Source organism: Phascolarctos cinereus, unplaced genomic scaffold (assembly GCF_003287225.1).
Source record: "Phascolarctos cinereus isolate Bilbo 61053 unplaced genomic scaffold, phaCin_HiC Scaffold_2;HRSCAF=192, whole genome shotgun sequence".
Taxonomy (NCBI): domain Eukaryota; kingdom Metazoa; phylum Chordata; class Mammalia; order Diprotodontia; family Phascolarctidae; genus Phascolarctos; species Phascolarctos cinereus.
In genome coordinates this window covers 345,629,683-345,651,737 of record NW_027555625.1, presented here as the reverse complement: position 1 = coordinate 345,651,737, position 22,055 = coordinate 345,629,683, and positions in this window count along the sequence as shown.

Below are 22,055 nucleotides of genomic sequence, written 5' to 3'. Positions count from 1 at the left end.
TATATCATTACAAAACATATATATTAACCATTCTTATTCAGATTAAATAAGACAAGACGTATTATACTTGTCCATGGCAAATGGGTTCCTTATTCACTCACATTTGAAAATATCTAAAACTCTTTAAAATAAAAAGAGTTTTTGCTTCTATAGACCAATCAATTTGCAAATAATTAGGTCTTTACTTTCCTCTATTTCATTTGCAGGGCAGGTATTTTTGGAGTTAAGAAAAATACCAAAACATTATTTTCTCATTTATTATCCATGGCAAGAAGTTAAATTTTTAAAAATTTATTTATTTCAAAATTATTATTTACTTATTTTAACATTCTTTTGTTTTTTTAAAAATTAGTTTCAAACTCTCTCTAACCCCTTCCTCACCCATTGAGAAGGCAAGCAATATATCATTTATACATGTGAAGTAATTTAAAACATATTTCCTTATTAGCCATGCTGCAAAAAAAAAAAAGCAAGAAAAATAAAGTGAAAGAAAATTATACTTCACTTTGCACTCAGAATTCATCAGTTCTCTCTGGAGATGTATAGCATTTTTCATCATAGATCCTTTGGAACTATCATTGAATTCATCAGAGTAGCTAAGTCTTTCACATTTGATCATCAATACAATATTGTTGTTACTGTGTACAATGTTCTCCTGGTTCTGCGTTGCATCAGTTCATATAAGTCTTCCCAGGGTTTTCTGAAAGCATCTTGCTTATCATTTCTTAAAGCACAGTAGTATTTCATCACAGTCTCATATCACAACTTGTACAGCCATTCCCCAATTGGATTCTTTGCTACCACAAAAAGAGATGCTATAAATATTTTTGTATATATAGGTCCTTTTTCCTTTTCTTTGATCTCTTTGTTATACAGATTTAATAATGGTATTACCGAATCAAAGAGTATTCATAGATTGATAGCCCTTTGGGCATAGTTTCAGATTGTTCTCCAGAATGGTTAGATCAGTTCACAACTCCACCAACAATACATTAGTGTACCTATTTTTCCATATCCCCTCCAGCAATTATCATTTTCCTTTTCTCTCCTGTGAAGTAGTACCTTGGAGTTGTTTTGATTTGCATTTCTTTAATCAATAGTGATTTAGAGCATTTTTTTATGTGACTATTGATAACTTTGATTTCATCTTCTGAAAACTGCCTCTTCATATCATTTGAATATCTATCAATAGGAAAATGGCTCTTATTATTATTTTTTTTTATAAACGTGACCAAGTTCCCTATGTATTTGAGAAATGAGGTTGCAAATTCCCCCTCACCAGCTTACTGCTCTCCTTCTATTTTGGCTGCACTAATTTTTTTTGTACAAAATCTTTTTAATTTCATGTAATCCAAATTATCTAGTTTACTTCCCATGACCCCCTCTATCTCCTGTTTGGTCATAAAGTCTTTCCTTATACATAGATCTGACAGGTAAATTTTTCCATGCTCCCCTAATTTACTTTTGATATCTCCCATTATTTCTAAATCACTTTATTTCACTTTATTTTACTATATGGTGTGAAGTATTGTTCTATGCCTAGCTTTGGCCAAACTGCTTTCTAGTTTTTCTAACAATTTTTGTCAAAAAATAAGTGGCAAAAACTTTTAATAAGTGAAGTTGCTTTATTTTTCTGGAACTGAGCACGAATGTGAGAACTTTGTATTAAGGTAGAGTATAAATTTTTCGAAAACATCAAAAAATGCAAGTTTCAGTAGGAAATTTTTGTTATAGAGAAAATTTGCTTTTTTATTGTCATTATCAAGAAGATAGATGGTAATTTTTTCTCCATCTCTTCTTCCTTCTCCTCCTTCTCCTCTTTCTTTTTCTTCTTCCTCAAACAACCTTCAGATTAGTTTGACATGAGAGAGTTAGCATGTTTTGCAACAACATAAAAATGCCCAATGCCCATATCATCACACAATTTTCCTGCAACTTTTTATTTTAATTTTTTTAAAAAGTTGATTGCTCTTTTAACAACCTGGAAAAATTGTGGGTAAATACCATATTTTTGATGCAAATGATTGCAAAATATAAAATGTTTGAAATTATACAGTTGGTTATATGTGTAACTAGTGCTTGTAGACTTGCATTTTATCTGTCATTGATGTAACTCTACTTCAGTCAGTGTAGACTCCAATACAACTCCCCTACATTACAAAGTTTTCATTTAAAAATTCAGAAATTAAATTGAAAATTTCTCTTAACGCATATTGACATGAAGTTGCAAAGTAACAAATCCTCCTTAATACCAATTTCAAAAACATATTACACATATGTAATCAAATAGTCATCTTTATCTGCATCTGCTGCTTTATTTATTTTCTCAATTAGTTGATTTCAGAGATGAGCAGGTATATGGACAATTATCTTTCCCAACATATTACCTGCAATTGGAACCATTCAAAGCTATATTATGTGTGATTCATGGAAAATTATTTCAGCTATGTCAATAACTCTAGAAGCATCAACATTTCTCTTAAAGTTGTTTTTTTTTTGCCAATGGGAACTTTATCAGTAAACACATATTATTCAATTAATTCTTTTGATGTCTTAGAAATGGTTCTTTAAAAGTTTATTTCTACTTATTGAAGCATATAATTTTCTCTAGAAAGTGCTCTTATATTAACATAGTCTTCACTTTATGTTTCTGTGTTTCTAGTACTTAAATTGTCTGTGGTGTCTTTGCTCATACTATTTTCCACTGCTCTAGTTCCTTTTCTCATCATATTATTAATATATGTATTGATCACGAAGATATATCATTTAACCTTAAAAATTAAAGACAACAAAAATTTAAGACAATTAAATTTAAAATTGTTACAAATTTCAAGCAATTCCCTTTAAACTGCTCTGGGGCCATTTAATTTTTTTTAAAGAAGCAGCTTTTTGGGAAGCCAGCTTATTATATTGTCCTTACCAAAATGAGAAATAATATGGTGCTTTTAGTTTCCTCACAAAGATTGTTCTACTTTGAGTTTACACACTTCGTGTTCAAATGTAGCAAGTAGTTCAGAGGTTGTGTCATGAACTTAGGCCAATTGATGCAGATATTGACAGATTGTGACTGAGAGATTTGACACAAGGTCTGTAAATTTGGGCCTTTTTCGTGTATAATGCTTTAAGTAATCATCATGCTACATTCACTATCAGTTGGAGCAAATCTGCTAAACTTGTTTTTGTTGACTTGATAAGAACTTCATTTTTGTTGATAAAAGTAGATGTATTTACGTGGTAGTTGTACTAAAAATATTCAATAATTCTAATCTTTTGTTTTTTTTTAAACACCTCTTCTGCCCCACCTCGCTGTCAAGGTAAGGCATGCCTTTCAGTTTGGAAAAGACTGAAGGAAAGTTGCAATGATGTCTGGAGGGAATGCTAACCTCAAAGAAATTATTAAAGTATTTTAGTATTCAGCGCTGAGTCCTGCAGACATCAAGAGACACAAATACCAAGTCACCTTTGGGGAGCTGATGGTCCAAGATCAACTGTTATGTATGTATAAAAAAAATTGCAAAGGACTCACATTTAAAAATAGGGAACAAGAATGTTCTTAATTTCTAGTTCCTAGAATTTTACTAATTTGCTCTCTGTTATCCATCTACTGACAGATTTCCTATGACAATTTTAAAATTCAAATAATTATTCCAACAGTAAGTATGGCTGGATCCCCAACTATGTGCCTATATACTCAAACTCCATCCCATCTTCTCCAGTAGACTGACCTCTCTATCGTCCTTACTCTCTCACTAATCTTCAACTGATCCCTGTCTACTGCCTGTTTCCCTACTGCCTAAAAACATGCCCATGGCTCCTTCATCCTCAAACAACCTTCACTTGATCCATCCATCCCCACAAGCTATTGCTCCATATCTGTCCTCCCTAATATCCTTGAGAAGATTCTCTAAAATTTACACCTCCACTCTCTTTCTTCTTACTCTCTTTGTAACTCTCTAGTCTGGCTTCTGATCTCATCATTCAACAGAAACTGCTCTCCAAAGTTACTAAAGATATCTTAATTGCCTAATCTATTGGCCTTTTCTCAATACTCATTCTTCTTAACCTCTCTGCAGCCTCTGGCACTGTAGATCACCCTCTTTTCCTTGATACTCTCTTCTCTCTAGGTTTTCATGATAGTGCTTTCAGCTGGTTCTTCTCCTCCCTGTCTGACCACTCCTCAGTCTCTTTCATCCAAGTCATGTCTGATAACTGCAAGGGTTTTCCAAGGCTCTAAGCTGGGTCATCTTCTTTTAGGTCTTCAGACTATTTCATTTAGTGATCTTATCAACTCCCACATTTTCAGTTATCATCCCTATGCAGATGATTCTCATATCCACTTTTCCAGCCCTAACCTCTCTCTGGGCTTCCAACCATGTGTCTTCAATTGCCTATTGGACATCTTAACTGGATGTCCCATAGACATTCAACATGTCCAAAACTAAACTCACTGTCTTTTCCCAAAATCCTCCACTCTTTCTAATTTTCTTATTGCTCTTGAGGGTATCCCACTGTCCCAGTCATTCAGGCTTACACCCTAAGTGTCATCCTTGACTCCTCACTCCTCTCCCCTCCCCATACCCAGTCACTGGTCAAGTCCCACTTGTGTCCACCTTTGTATTATTTCTTGTATATACCACCTTCTCTCTGACACTGCAACCACCATGGTTCACCCTTACACATGGTATGTAACCTCCTGGATGGTCGCCCTGCCTCCAGTATCTTCTTGCTGCCAGCTGTTCTCCTCTCAGCTGTCTTCTTACATCACAGATCTGATCATATCACTTCCCTCTTCAATAAACTTCAGTGGCTCTCTGTCACCTCCAGGATCAAATATAAAATCTTCTGTTCGATTTTTAAAACCCTTCATAGCATGACCCCTTCCTACCTTTCCAGTCTTCTTATACCCACTCTCCTTCATGTACTTTGCAATCTAGTGACGCTGGCCTCCTTTGCTGTTGCTCTCACAATATACTCCCATCTCTGGACTCTGGGCATTTTCACTGGCCGTCTCTCATACTAGAAATGCTTTCCCTCCTCAACTCTACTCCCAACCTCCCTGGCTTCCTTCGAGTCTCAGTTTTAAGTCCCACCATCTGCAAGAAACATTTCCTGAGACTACCTCCAATTTATGCTATATATGGCTCGTACGTACCAACTTGTTTTGCATATTGTCTCCTTCATTAGACAACCAAGCTAAACTCCTTCATGGCAGGAACTGTTTTTGCCTTTCTTTGTATCTTTAGTGTTTAGCACAGTGCCTGGAACATAATAGGCCCTTAATAAATGCTAGTTGACCGATGGACCTATAATGAAATGCTCTAAGTTGAAAGCAGAGGCTTGGAGTGATCAAGGAAGACAACTCATAGGAGGTGGGATTGGAGATGGATATTTGAAAGAGGAGTAGGAATGGATGGGTGGCAGAAGTTGGTTGTTCCAGGAAGGGACAATAAATAGACTAAGCAAAGATGTGGAAGCATTCCTAAGGGTGTTCTCTCCATGGGTGGGCAGAGGGGACTTATTTTAGCCGGGTTTTATTTTACCAGTTTGCTTCTGAGTCTGACTTTGCCAATTTTCTTGCCTGCTCCTCATGGAGCTGCTCTGTGAGTGTGAAGGGAAGGATCAAGCGTTAATAGACTATATTCTAGATCCATTCATACATTTTCTTTATTTATCTGCTGTTCAGGATTTATCTGTACCACAGCAGTAATCAGGGGCCAGTGACTTGAAAGCTGACTGAATTAATTGTTTTGTTTTAGAAGCCACCTGATTATTGGGCTCCCCTAATAGGATAATGAACCAGGACCAGGATCTTCCTGGTCAGCTGTGGAAATCTTGTTTGAGTGCTTCTGAAGGTAGGTTTGTCTCCTGTCACCAGTATCCTCGAGACACATCAGTAATAATACCCATGTGTGAAGGTGTCTCTAGTGTTTGACAGGGTGAGTCTATGTTGTGTTTCCACCACCACCTCTACTTGTGCCATATGTAACCACAGATGTTTGCCACCCTGGGGTCTCTTTTCCCTCTATTACTGGGTAATCTCCTTTCTTGGCAGGAAGACATCAGCAGGAGGTACTGTCATTTGGGGAAGCAGGTTGGCAAAGATTCCAGGAGGTGGGGACTTGGGACACTGGGGATGACTGGCCCACCCAGGTTGCTCATCTCGAAGTCTTGTCACTTGGCAAGAAGTTTGCAGGGACCTCCCCCATGGGTGTGGCATTCCAGGGGAAGATAACCACATTGCCTCAGGTGTTGGTGACCTGTGAATGGTGAGGGATAGGGATTTCCAACAGAGACTGGCCAAACATTTGCCCATATAGAGGTTTAGAGCTTATGGTTAGGGGAAATGCTCAAACTAATCCTTTTATTAGGTGGATTAACTTTTCAAACTGAAAACAAACCTCTAGAGGTCCCCAGTAAAAGCTTTTTGTATTTTTTTTTTGTCAAAAACTGAAGAGGAGTGGGTAAGACAAGGAGGTGTGGCTGCTTTCAGCAAGTGGTTTCACGCTCCCATCAGCCAGCAGGGCCCTCTGGCAACAAGGCTTTGACCTAGATTGGAGTATCACTGCTCTGTAAGAACTCCACCTATGCAATTCCTTCTTTTCCTAAGGGGGCCCAACAGAAAGGCCCCTTTAAAGTGGCTCAGCTGTGCTAAAAATGGTCTTTCAAATCCCACAGCACTGTGTCTGTATACTCTTATAGGGCTTATCATATACAATCTACTATAAAACCAAAAACCAAAAACCATATATTTGTGTCTCTGGCCTACCTCCCCTTCTATAGGATGAGTCTCCTGAGGGTAGAAATCTTTGTCTCCCCAAAGTACTTAGCAGAGACATAATAAACTTAGGAAATATTTGTTTCTATTTTTGCTTGTGTCTGCTTTTGTTTAACTAAATGGGATAAATATTGATTGGGCCCCACTGGGTTCCTAGGTAGGCACTAGGCCTTGTGGGGGAGATAAAGAAGACATAGTTACAGTCAAATTAGAGAGGCAGCATTTAAACTCATGAAACATTTATAGAAAGCAAGCTGGAGTAAGGGAACTTGTATTCTAATTGGCCTTTGGCACTTATTAGCTATGCAACCATGGCCAAGTCACCCTCTGAGCCTCAATTTTCTCATCTGTGAAACAGAGATAATATTATACTACCTGCCTAACAGGCCTATTATGAGAAATATACCTTTAAATGCATCAACAAAAATTTATTAAGCATCTGGTCAGGAAGACTCATCTTTAGGAGTTCAAATCTAGCCTCAGATACTTGCTAGTTGTGTGACCCTGGACAAATCACTTAACCCTGTTAGCCTCAGTTTCTTTATCTGTAAAATGAGTTGGAGAAGGAAATGGCAAACCACTCCGGTGTCTTTGTGAAGAAAACTCCAACTAATGTCAGGAAGAGCCAGATACAACTGAAATGACTCATTGACAATAACAACCACAAATGTGCTAGACCCTGTGATTGGTGTGATAGGTACAAAGATAGAAATAAAATAGTCTCTGCTCTCAACGGGCTTACATTATTTATTATTATTTTTATTATTGGGGTCTGGGATTCAAAGAATTGCTTGGCAATGGCCACATATATATAATAAATGTCCAAGATAGTTTTTGATTTTGAGTCCTCTATCTCTAACTCCAGCCTCATTTCCATTACACATAATTGTAAGTCTTTTACTAACTTTAGACTTAACTTTAGACTTTTAGACTACTTTTAGACTAGTAAGTGTAAGTAATTTGTAAGTCTTATGTCATTATATAAATGAGAATGTTTATTTTTTAATGATAGTGTTGGGTCACATGACTGATGAGGTGGAGGACTAGACATTTTTTTCCAATTCCACAAAACAAGAAATCTAATGAGGTAACAACCTGATGAATTAGCATTATTAGAAGGCTGATTCCTAATCCCTCAATCAGTCCCTCCTCCTGCCCCAAACCCGTCTATCAAGGTAGCACAACCTAAGCTGGAAGCTTGTGCTCTAAGATTCATTCAAAAATTTTCTTGCTGTTGTTGTAGTGTCTGCCAGGACAACCTGCCACTGCCCTCACTTCACAATTCTGTGGCAACAAACATCAGGATATAATTCTGCTTCCCTCTCTGCGATAGAGAAGTTGGAGACATAAGAAGAATTGCTCAGGTTACATGGGTAGCTCTCAACCAGAGAACCAAAAAAACCATAAGAAACTGGGACAGGGTATCAGTATGTGTGGGGCTGGCCAGCCCTGAAGGAAAGGGGGCTGACATCTAGCTCTAGCTGAGCCATTACATTTCCTCAGAAGTCACTTGGGGGCAGGGAGTGAGGCTGGTAAAAAGTGAAATCCCCAACATGGGAGGCTGTTGAGACAACTTTGTGTTCTAGCCCTTGGAGATACACACAAAGGAGAAGGAGTCAGAAAGTGAGCATCATGAAAATAAAAGGGGGAAAAGGCTGAAATGACCAAAAGTCTCAGAAGGAGGAAAACTTAGTTAAAAACCTTGAGCACAAGCAGATAAAACAAAAATGGGAATATTACAACAGAATAGGAAATGGCCTCCAAGATATGTAAATGAATTCGAACATCTCTGAGTAAATATTTCAAAGCAAAGGAAAATGAATCAACACCTGATGAGGCAAAGAACCCTATGTATTTCCAAGAGAGCATGGAACCATAGCAAGATATTTCAAATGGTTGAAGAGAGAAATAAGAATTTTAGAAGCAAAATTTAGATCCAGCACAGCAGAAGCAATTAACAAGGTAGAAAAATTTGAATCCATGATGGTAAATCTCTCCAAAGTAAGGAAAAAGAGAAAACAGATTGAAAATACAAATTTACAGAAGCAGAAGACAATTAGGAAAAAAAAGAGGCAAAAGCAAAAACATTAAAAGGTTACACCAATTCTGTACAAGCGAAATATACTGATCTTGAAGATGAAATGTACAGAGACAACTTAAGGATCATAGGTCTCCCAGAAAAACGTGACAAGTAAAAAAAATCTTAATACATAATGCAAGAAATAATATAAGAAAATTGTATAGAACATCTGAATACAGAAAAAGAAAGTGCTAATTGAAAAATCCACATATTGCTTCCAGGGGAAAAAAACCCATAAAGCAAGATATAATACAGATATAGTTTAGATTTAGTGATTGTAGTGACAAATTTTGCAAGTGATCAATAGAAAGACTTCTAAATATAAAGGAAAGGAGATTTGATTAACTCAAGACTATTCTGCAGTCACAAGAAACTACAAGAAGAATAGAAAAATTTGTTCTGAAGAGCAAATGATTTCAAGATAAAATTCAGGATAATCCTTACAAATCTGAGTCTAATCATCAATTTTAAAATATAGGTATTCAATAAAAGAGAAGCACTTGAAGAATTCTTATGGAGGGGGTGGAAAGACAAGCAGATTATTCATACTGCAAGCACCTTAGACAATAGAAATGTTAGAAAGATAGATGAATAGTGTATTAAAAATACTCTTCTGGTGCCTCATTGCAATGTGGAGGTGACCCTGCATTTTTGACAGCTAGGTCACTGCAATTAAAACCAAGTGAAATCCACTTCCAGATCATATGATAAATAAAATGGAGCACCAGACATCTTCTCTGGTTCCTTTAACCTCTCAAACCTCTTCAAACTAAAATTATGCATCAAAGATAAAGAAACTTCAGCTGCCTCTATGATTTAAGACACCTGGGATCCAAAAGAAGGTGAAAACAAAGACCCATGAACTGACTTCTTCATTGAGCTCATTTAGCATGCCTCCCCCACACTCCATGCTATCAGCAGTGAGGCTGCACTAGCCAATTCACATAGGCTTACAACAAACCTACCACACACCCTAGTCTCTTCTCCTTCTTTCCAGTATAGTGGAACTCCTGGCTCTAGGCTGCTTGGGCTAGGACAGAAAGCCAGCATATCTCAGCAGTGCTTCAAGCTACAGAAACTTGTTGGGGTCACAGAGCAAGCATGGAGTTGAGAAGTATTCTGTGCTGCAAGAGATCCCTGTAGGATAGCTAGGAACAGAGGGAAAGGAGCAAGACACACTTGAAATAGGGCTCAATATCACATGTTCCACCTTTCTCCCAGAGTCTCAGAGACCCAAATTACAAAACTCAACCACTGAGCACCAGGGTGGCACCTCTCTGAACTGCTTGTGACAGATGAGAAAATAGAAACAGAGTGAGTGAAACAGAATAAAGTGATTGTGGGAGCTTTGTAGCATTTCTCGAAGACTGAGAGAAGATACTCAGCATTCAGCTGGGGCCACTTCTGTCTACCCAAAAGACATGAGGCAGGGACCCAAGGTGGTGCAGCAGGCATTGGCCAGAGTGGGAGATGGCAGAGAAACTTTAAGTTTCAGCCCCTAAGGAAATCACTGTAAGAGAGGAGGGAGTCAAAAAGTGAATAACAAAGGAATGTAAGAGGAAGAAAAAGATTGAAATCACCACAGATCCCAGGACAACAAAAATGAAAAGACCTTAAACATACATAAATCAATGGGGAAAACATTAACAGCAGAAAGAAATATGACCTCTAGATCTAGTAAACAAGTTCAAGAATCTATTCCAAAATACATGCTGATGATCCTTTATATACTCCAGACTTTTTGTTCTTAGTTTCCACCTCCATGATTCATACTTTCATTTCACTTTACCTACACCCATGCCTTGGTTCTCACTCTCAATCATAACTGAGTCATTACCATGATATTAAACTTCCTACTGTGAAAAAACTGAAATTTCCCTCCCTAATCATAATCTCCTGCTTTTCTATTTCTCCCTCTTCCTCATTCCTCTTAAATTTAATTTTTCTTTTTTTGTCATTTATTTATTTATTTTTAGTTTTCAACATTCACTTCCATAAGATTTTGAGTTTTAAATTTTCTCCCCCTCCTTCTCCTCAAGATGGTGTGCAATTTGAGATAGGCTCTACTTATACATTCATATTAAACATATTTTCACGTTAGTCATGATGTAAAGAAAAATTAGAACTAATGGGAGGAATCATGAGAAAGAAGAAACAGAACAAAACAACAAAAGAAAAGGAGAGCAAATAGTATGCTTTCATTAGCATTCAGACTCATAAGTTCTTTTTCTGGATGTGGAGAGCATTTTCCATTGTGAGTCTTTCAGAGTTGTCTTCTTAGATCTTTGCATTGCTGAGAAGAGCCAAGTCTATCAAAGTTAGTCATCACACAATGTGGCTATTACTGTGTACAATGTTCCCTGGTTCTGCTCATTTCACTCAGCATCAGTTTGTACAAGTCTTTCCAGGTTTTTCTGAAGTCCACCTGCTCATCATTTCTTCTAGCACAATAGTATTCCAATACATTCATATACCACATCTTGTTCAGTCATTCCTCAACTGATGGGTATCCCCTCAATGTCCAATTCTTTGCCACCACAAAAAGAGCTCTATAAATATTTTTGTACATGTGGGTCCTTTTTCAATTTTTATAGTCTCTTTAGGATATAGACCTAGAAGTGGTATTGCTGGGTCAAAGGTTATGCACAGTTTTATAGCTCTTTGGGCATAGTTCCAAATTGTTCTCCAGAATGGTTGGATCAGTTCATAACTCCACTAATAATGCATTAGTGTTCTAATTTTCCCACATCTTCTCCAATTTATTTTTTTCCTGCTAAACTTCATTTTTACTGAAACCTCCACTTCACCATCCCGGTTGTGGCCTCACTTTGCTCTGTCCTGTTTTGACCTCATAGTTGACCACTTCAACTGTATATTGTCATCTAATCTTGGATCCTTTGCCCTGTCATTATTGATGACCTGTCAGTCCTAAAACCTGAGTTATCCCCATTATTTTACCTTTTTTGTTCTTACTCCTCATGCTGAATACTGCTGGAAGCAATCACATAGCCATTTTGAATGACTATATTACAACTTCTTATCTGATTTCAAGTGGGCCCTCACTGCTGCAAGAGAATCCTTTTATTTCTTGATTGATTCTCTGTCCTGTTTCCAGGAGTGGTTGGTCTGGGTCTTTCTCTCTTTAAGCTCCTGTGCTACTTTCTTTTACTTCTCAGAAAAGGATCTCAACTCCTTTACTGAGAAAATTGAGGCATTCCATATTGAGCTTTCTAAAATCCTCTATTCAAGATCTTTAAACCACTGCATCTTTATCCATGCTTTATCCTTTGCTTCAACCGCTAAGGAAGAGGTGGCTTTCTTGCTAAGGCAAATCCCTTTTCTAGTATCCTTAATCCTATCTATCTCCTTTGAGAGTTTCCCTTTCTGTTATTCTCCCTCTTATCTTCAGTTTCTCCATTTCTCCTAGATTCTTCTCCAAAGCCCCAAAACATCCCTAGTTCTCTCCTATCTTTAATAATAATTGGCTTTCATATTATATTTTAAAGTTCTTAAAGTGTTTTATATCCATAAGCTATTTGAACCTCACAATAACTCTGCTAGATAATACTAGCATTATTATCCCCATTTTACAAATTAGAAAACTAAGATTCAGAAGAAAGGTTAAGTGATTTAGCCATGACCATATAGCTAGTTGAGGGCAGCTAGGTGGTGCAATGGATAGAGCACTGGGCTTGAGATCAGGAAGATCTGAGTTAAAATCTGGCCTCAGACATTTACTTTCTGTGCAAACCTGGACAACTCACTTAATTCCTATTTGCCTCAGTTCTCAGCTGTAAAATGGGGATGCACTGGAGAAGGAAATGGCAAACCACACCAGTATCTCTGCCAAGTCCAGGGGTTAAGAAGAATCAGATACAACTGAATGACTGCATTTGCTATTATGCCAATTATGCAGACAGACTTCACTTGACCCTCTGATCCATCCCTCTAACTTTTATCCTATTTTGCTTCTCTTTTTCACAATCAAAATCCCTGGAGTCTTCACCACTTAACTACTGTCTTTTCTACCTCATCCATTCACTTTATATGCCCTTGTAATCTGGCTTCAGACCTTGTGACTCTATTGAAATTATTCTTTCAAAGGTCACCAACTGCTAAATCTGATGACTTTTTCATAGTTGTATCCTATCTGATTTCCCTGAAACTTTTGATCCTGCTGATCTTTCCCTCTTCCTGGATGCTTTCTTCTCCCCTAGATTCTGTGACATTGTTCTTTCCTGATTTTCCTTCTACCTGTCTCACTACTCTTAGGTCTCCTCTACTGGATCATCATCTAACTCCTAACACCTTACTATAAGTGTTACACAAGTCTCTATCCTAGAGCTCTTTTCTCTCTTTCTATAGTCTCTCTCTCTCTCTCTCAGTCATCTCATTTAGTCCTTTAGATTCAACTAGCATTTCTGCAGATGATTCACAAATCTTTTTTAACCAACTCTGATCTCTCTCCTGAGCTCTAGTTCTACAACAACTACCTACTGACTATCTCTGTTGGATGTTCCACAATCATCTTAAAATCAATATATGGTGTGGTATAATGACAAGATATGTTGATTCCATTCAATTTGATCAACTTTTATCGTATATCTGCTATGTACATGGCATACATGGCATTAGGAAGCACAAAGTTTATAAAAATGGGTAAAATCCCTACCCTTATATAGCTTGCATTCTTTCTCTTAAACCTGCTCTAAGTCAGCCCATCTGAAATATTAGGGCACTTTGAAAGAGAGACAGGAGGTAGCGTGTGCCAAGCAAATCAAATAACTGCCACCACTACTTTGATCACCATGTCCCCTCAGACTCTGATGGAGTAACCCAGAGACCTGAACCCAAGACCCTTGGGAATAAGCAACACTTCCAGCCCGTGATCCTAGCCAACATCCTGGAAAGCAACCCTCATGGAGATGCAGCCTGGAAACTACTCCTGCAAATGCTACAGCCACATATGTTGAATATCCAGAAAAGAAAGTTCTTGTCACCAAAGTCTATGGCATTGTCAAAAGGTTCAACATCAGAATGTTATATGATGTTATCAATAAAAATGACATTAAAGGAGAGACCATCACATCTGCTTTGCTGCTGTACCGAGGACCACATCTGACTTGTACCTATCTGTTGCCTATACGCTGCTTCGCCCACTAGAAAGTGTGCTTCTTTTAAAAAATTTTTTTTTCTTTTATTTTTAATTTATGTAATTATCAAAAGAACTTACTGAATCAGAAAAAAATTATAACAAAATTCATTGGGAAAAACAGAAAGTCAAGAATATCAAAAGAAATAATGAAAGTCAGCTTCTCGAGGAGAGGAACTTACTTTTCTATTTGTATCCTTACAACTTGGCAGAGTGCTTTGAACATAGTAAGTACAAAATAAATGCTTTATTCATTCATTTTTCATTCCCCTGTTTCCACTCACACAATCACCACCATAGTTCACATACTCATTACCTCTCTTTAGGATTGTTGTCATAGCCTCCTAATTTGTTTCTCCCCATTAACATCTTTAAGCAAAGGCTGGATGGCCACTCGATACAGTAGGAGGGATTCTCTTTCAGGTATTGGCTGGTCTAGATCAGAGGTGTCACACTCATGGCCTGCTTTTGCAAGGAAGCAAACCTCCTGAGTCCTGATTAAAATATAATTGGAAAATGTTTAACAAAATAGATAGAAATACAGTACAACATAATGTTAATTTGTGGTTTTCTAAGTCAATGTGTTCTCCTCCACCCCCCAGTTTTGATTTGAGGTTGATGTCACTGGACTTTAGATAGCGTTTGAGACTCTACTCTTTCTGCTTGAAGTCTTTCCTGTGTCCAAGCCATCCTCCAAACAGTATACAAGATAATCTTCCTATGACTCATGTGTGACTGTGCCACTCCTGTGCTCAAAAACCTCTGGTGTCTTCCTGGGATGAGGTATAAGCTTTTCAGCTTGGCATCTAAGGCCTAGGTCCAAGCTACCTTTTAAATGTTATTCCATGTTACTCCTCTTCAGTCAATGTATGTTTCGGCCAAGCAGGATTACTTACTGGCTGTTCCTTGAACTTAGCATTCCACCTTTCATCTCCATGCTGCCATATAGGTTGTTTCCTATGTCTGGAATGTGCTCCCCCATCTCTCAGATTCCTTATCTTCCTTCAAGGCCAGCCTAGTTACCTCCCTTAGCATCAACCCCTGATTCTCCAGTTCTTAATGCTGCCCTTCTCCTCCTTATGGGTATGTTGTGTGCCCCCAATGAAGTATAGAATCCTCGAAGGTAGAGACTGTCTCATTTTTGTCTTCATATCCCCAGTGCTTGTCCAAATCCCTACAACATATTGAGGAAACTATCTATCTATCGATCTATCTATCTATCCATCCATCTATTTATCTATCTTTGCCTACCAGTCATCTATTTTATCTATCATCTGTCTGTAGATTGATCATCTATTTATCAATCTAGCCACAAGCATTCATTAAGTGATTAGTATCAGGCACTATCCTAGGTGTAAGGAAATAACAAACAAAATTGAAATATTCCCTTACCTTAAAGAGTTTATAGTCTACTGGATGCTTGTTGGATTGAGTACTGTGTGAATATTGGGGAAGACTGGAAGATAGAGGTGGGAAGTATTAGGGTTGTTTTCACTGTATCTAGAAAAGAGTAGGCAACCCTAAATCTAGACACATTCTGGATTAGTCTCCCTGGAGAGGATTACTAGCATTAATCTCTGTTACCACCAACCTCCTTCTTCAAGGAATGCAGAGTTAGCATGTAAGGAGTCTAGCAGCTTGGCAGTGCTAGTGAAAATATTTAATTGCATGTAAGTTTCCAAAACAGAATGATTTCAGATAATTTGGATCCAAGTGGAAGGAAAGCATCCATTAGCTTTTCATCCTTATTTTAACCAGGGTGACTGATTTATTACCCCATATTTCAATAGCTTTATAAACTGGGGGTCCTAAGTACAGGATGAATTTAGTTAAGATGTAAATATTATGCATTAAAGTATTAGCTGACTATTAAAGACACATTGAGGTTTATACATTATATAGATGTGTTCATAGACTTCAGAGAGGTGTGATTTTCATGCTGGGAATATCTACAATATAGTTGTTAATCCCAAAATATGTTTTTCAATTGTCAATGGTTATTTTCTGTAACACATTATGCCTATCCTTTTAAGCAGAATTGAAACCCCAGAAAGCCATGTCAAATTTTTTCAACACATAAAGCCCATCTGACTGCAAAGGTAGCTAGTAGAGCCATGGCCTGGCCTTTTTAGGATAAATCAATGGTTTACATGGCATCCAAACTGCTGTTAAAAATTGGTCTGTTGAGAGCAAAAAAAAATGTGACAGTTAAGTAAACTTTACTGGAGCTTTCTGTATCCTCTGAAATTGGTGGCTGTCAGACTTTGGAAACATAAGGTTTATTAAGAGCTGGAACTTCAAGAACCACGTATTGCACTTTAGGCCCTCAGCATTTTCTGAAGTCTCCTATTCCAGAGATATGGAGTGGGACCTGGCTACCCCTTTCCTGGACTTAAGAGAGACCCCACTCAATCAACAAACAATTTATTAAGTACTTACTATGTGCCAGGTACTGTGCTAAGTTCTGTGAATATAAAGAAAAAGCAAAAGCTGTCCTTACCCTTAAGGAGCTTACATTCTAATGGGAGAAACAGGACGTACATCATTCAGCACATACAAGATAAATACAGAAAAATAGAAGGTAGCTTTGGATGGGAAATTACAAGCAGTTAAGGAGAGCACGAAAGGCATTGTATAAGAGGTGGCCATTGAGCTGAGCTTTAAAAGAAAAATCTGAAGGTAAATGTTAGGAAGAACACACAATTCTAGGCGTTGGGGAGCTACAAGTGTAGAAACATGGAGAAGGGAGATGAAGGTGATAAAGCATGATATGTAAGCAATAAATAACCAGTAAGCCCACATAGCTGGACCACAGAGTCCAGGTGTCAAGAACACTATTCAGTTGCTTGGGATAGTTTGGGGTGAGAAGTCCTGTCGGAATCTTCCCAGAGTGGAAAGATCTATGTTGATAGAAATGCTCTGGGGTAAAAAGTGTGACTCACTCAAAATCCCATGGGAAAAACACCATATTTGGCTTCACATGGGCTGCATATGGCCTACAATGTTTTATTTTTCAGCCTCTGCCTTCTTCCTTCCCTTTTTCCCTCCCCCTTCTCCCCTCCCCCTCCCCCTCTCTCCTTCTCCTCTCTCTCTCTCTCTCTCTCTCTCTCTCTCTGTCTCTCTCTGTCTCTCTCTGTCTCTCTCTCATTGCTATCAAAGAGATTTCATTTTAGGAATATTGTATTGCTCATATCCAATAGTGGCCTAAATAATTGCTATTATGGTAACTCATGTTTTCCTACTGATTATTTGGACAAGATGAGTTGTCTGAACCCCTTCTCTACTGTCATCTCCAATCTCCAGGAATAGCAGTTTGAAATTAGTCTACGTGAGGACATTTATAAACTGGCTTCCCTCATGCCTCAATTCATAGACCAGCTCTTATAGGAATTATTTTCCCATCTCCTTAGTTATTAAGAGGTCTCTCTCTCCTTAAAGTTTCAGTATGTGTTTATTTGTTGACTTATATTTCTATCTCTCCCCTGGAGCCCCCAAATTGCAAGCTCCCTGAGGCAGGGATTGTTTTATTTTTGTCTTTGTATCTAGGGCATCTAGCATAGCACCTAGGATGTAGTTTTTTTCTTTTCTTTTCTTTTTTTGTAAAGGTCATTGGGGTTAAGTAACTTGCCCACGGTCATACAGCTAGTAAGTGTCACATGTTTGGTCTGAGGCCATATTTGAACTTGGGTTCTCCTGACTTCAGAGCTGGTGCTCTATCCACTGAGCCACTTAGCTGCCCCAGATGCAGCTTTTTCAACGAGCTTTAAAAATGCTCATCAATGGGGTAGCTAGGTGGTGCAGTGGATAGAGCACCGGTCCTGGATTCAGGAGGATCCGAGTTCAAATCTGGCATCAGACACATAACACTTACTAGCTGTGTGACCCTGGGCAAAGTCACTTAACCCCATTGCCTACCAAAAAAAAAAATGCTCATTGAAGCAGATTGAGTTGCTCAGTGGAAATTTAAAATTAAATCAGCACTTGAAAAAAAATCCAGAGTGGTTGTTGGCAAGAGGATGGCACTATAAATTATACTGAATTGGTTTTTAATTTCAATGCTTTTGGTTCATACATTTAGAGATGGAAAGAGTCTCAAAGTCCAGATAGTCCAACCTACCTCATTTTATTGCTTATAGGTTTTCTCAATGACATTTCAGAAATGCCAAATGAGATATTTTGGTCCTCTTCTATGATTTCACCAGAGTAAAGATGTCTGAGGGGTTAAGTGAATTGCTCAAGGTCATTCATTCAGTCTGTATGTCATAGGCAAGACTAGAACCAAGGACAATATTCTATCACATTATACCACACTGCCTCTGTAAATGGAAAATATAGATCTAAAAATAAGGAAAGATAAAGTAAAAAGAAAAACTCCTCTCTTGCTTTTAGACGCCTCATGACTTCTAGGATGTATCTAATCACTTCCTGGTTTGTAATTAGATAGGAATGACTGTATCTGTATCCAATAGAAATGATGTAATCAACAAGCATTTCAATTAACCCAGTGCTCTTCAAAGTATAGTCTAGGAACCCCTCAAGATCTCCAAGACCCTCTGGGGTGGGGTTCCCAAGATCAAAAGTATTTTCATAACAATACTAAAACATTTCAATGTTTAATACAGTAAATTTCAATAAACATAACTCACATAAACTAAAGCTATTTGAGAGAATTCTCAATGATTTTTAAGAGTATAAAGAGATCTGGAGGACAAAAAGTTTACCACCATTGAATTTATTTAACATTTATTGAGCATGTGAGCTCAAGCAATACAATATTTCATCAAGTAAAGAGAAGAGATATTCATCAAGTATATCCTGCTGAGGGGGTCCCATGCTTTCAGAGACAGATTGTATCCCAAACATTCAGAGCCATTTTTGGAGAATGAAGTGGGTAATGGAGTTAGGGAATATTGATTTTCTCATCCTCTCACAGAAGAGTGAAGGATGCAATGAGACAAAGTTTTTTCATATGGGCCATAAACTGGGTGTAAAGAAAGATGCCAAAAAGGAGACCTGATACTATTGTGGCAATGACATAAGTCCTGAAACGTATGTGCAGCCTTCAGAAGTGGTGACTTAGAAGGGGAAAATGTTCATTTCTTTGTGTTAGTTTTGGTTTACTTGTTGTAGGAGTTATAATCTTTGTCACACTGCCTATGGGGATGGAGTTGGAGGGAAGAAATAGTAGATTTTCACTTCTATTCAATAGTCAACAAATATCTATTAAGTTTTTACTATGTACTTGGTGAGAGGCAGCACAGTATATGAGAGCTGGCCTTGGAATAAGATCTGAGTTCAAGTCTTGCCTCTTACATTTACTGTCTGTTTGATCCTGGGCAAGTCATTGCCTAGGCAATGCCCCAGGCAACTCATTAAGACTATACATATTACATAGAAGTTGCCAGTTTGCAATGAATGAGGGATTTTCCTCACTGGGGAGCTTCTAACATCAATGAAATCATAGGTATAGTGCAAAAATAAATTTGCGAAGGACTGGTGATATCAAGACAAAACTAAAAACTGTCTCTGCTTTCAATAAGTTTACATTCTACATACTACAATATTCCAGTTTTAAGAGTTTGCCCTTATTTTTATAAACATCTCATTCACATTCAAAGTTATAATTACTATTTGTGAATTTCCTTCCATCTTACTTTTACTCAGTATTTTCTTTCTTTGCTTCTCTTTTTACCCTATCCCTGTTAAAAAATAAGATGGAGGGAAATTGACAAATAGTTATTATAACTTTGAATGTGAATGGGATGTTTACGGCAGCTTTCCTTGTGCTGAAAAAGAACTGGATATTGTAGGGATCCCCATCAATTGGGGAATGGCTGAACAAGTTGTGGTGTGTGGTTGTGATGGAATGCTACTGTGCTGTAAGAAATGATAAGCTCAGAAAGGCATAGAAAGACTTGCACAAAATGATGAAGAGTGAAGTGAGCAAAACCAAGAGAACATTGTATGCAATAACCTTCACCTTCACCTTCCATCTTCCTTCTGATCTCAATGGAGAAGTCCAGGACCCAAAGCTCTTGAGCCCAAGAACTTTGGGAATAGCAATGCTTCTAGCCCAGTGACATCAGCCATCATCCCAGGAAGCAATGGGATGGAAATGCAGCTGGGGAACTACTCCTGCATATGCTATAGTTGTAGCTATTGAAGACCCAGAAAAGAAAGTTCTTGCCACCAAAGTCCTCAGGTCTATCATATGGTTCAACATCAGAAATTGATATGATTTTATCAATGGAAATCATGTTAAAGAAAAGGCATTCCATCTGCTTTGCCACCACACCCCAGGAACCACGACTCCCTTCCATCAGATTTATAACTGAAACCTATCACACGTATTTTCTCCTATTAGAATGTGAGCTCCTCGAGAGCAAGGAATGTCTTATTTTTTTAATTTGGAGGTGTTTTACACATAGTAAATGCTTAATAATTGCTTTATTAATTAATTAACTAATTCATTAATTCATTCCAGTTCCAGGGAAGTCAGGAGTACTCCCTAGTGCCAAGAGAAGTCAATACAGCCTAAACTTCAGTAATGAGATTGAGAGCAAAATGATCAAGTAGCATAGTCTGCAGCCATTGGATGAGGGTGCTTGCTACCTGATTCATTTCCATGGTTTTTGACTAGACATCCTGTTTTAACTAAATGTCTTTTTGTGTTACTTGGTCTAGAAATTCATTGGCAAGGAGGCTCAGAGCTATAGGTATGAATGAAGGCTGATCTGAAATGATATCTTGAACTTGGGAAATAGTAAGTAGACATTGATCCCTGTAGGGACCCATGAGTGTCCATGTTATAATAACAACCACCATTTATACAGTATTTTAAAGTTGGCAAAGGAATGTACTTATGCTTCTATGAATATTTATGTGTGAATTTACTTATGTATCTTATGTCTTTGTTAACATAGGTATGCATTGACATGTAGATATATATAAAATATTCTCTAGTTTTACTTCTCCAGAACCAGGTTTGCTACATATCCCCTTTGGGCTTCTAGATGTACCCTAAGGATTTGGAAGGCATCTATTCTCCAGTGCTGTAGACTTGAGTCCCCATTGATTATACCACCTTTATTAGCTATCAGCAAATAGTGTCCAAATTTTGTTTAAGCACTTAACATCAATAGACTTTTAGGAAGAGGTATTTATTTCAATGATATAGCAAGAACAAAAGTACAAATATTTCACCTCAATACCTCTGGTGTAAATTCTCTCCTAGATCACTTGGTCTCTGAGACAGTGGGCTCAAGATTACCACAGTTTCTAGATAATATGAATCCCACCAAGTTCACTTTCAGATGCAGCATGACTATGGATGAGTCCTTATCTCTGCTACCACTGGGCTAGATCCCAAATGTCACTCCTTGCTCCTCAGAGTATCAATGCTAGACTAACTGCAAAACCCAGAATGATCTTTGACTCTATCATTCCTTGACCCCTAGAGGAAGCCCTACTGATCTTTTGAAACCATCAAAGTTAGAACCTATACATTAATTTTCTTCACCTAAAATGAAAAAACAAATGCCAAGGCAAATGGACCAAGCTTCATTTCCATGGGGCCATATGTCAGCCTTGGAGGGGAGAAGGGCCAAAGACCTTTTTCCCTTACAGTATTGTCTTTCACTGGACACCATAAGTGGAGTCAAACCAAGAGGAGATATCTATCTACCAAGACAGCAGCAGAAGAGAATGAGTCTGAGGCCAGCTAAGATCTTCCTGAAGTACCCTAATTTTGGTTTCACAACTATAGCCAATGAGAAAAACAAGGTTTCTCCTAACCACATAGTTAGCAGATTAGACCTAGTTTCAGATGGTCTAAGAATTCTCTAGTCTCCCCAAAACAGTTCTAATTCACTGTCATCACAACTCTCCCGGAAGCAGACTGTAGCTTCTTCCACATGGGAAGACACCATCAGAAGCACACTGTATATGTGACAGTCCATGTTACACATATATTACCTCATAACAATAACCTCAGAAGGTGAGTACAATTTTAGACATTATTATCCCAATTTTACAGATGAGAAAACTGA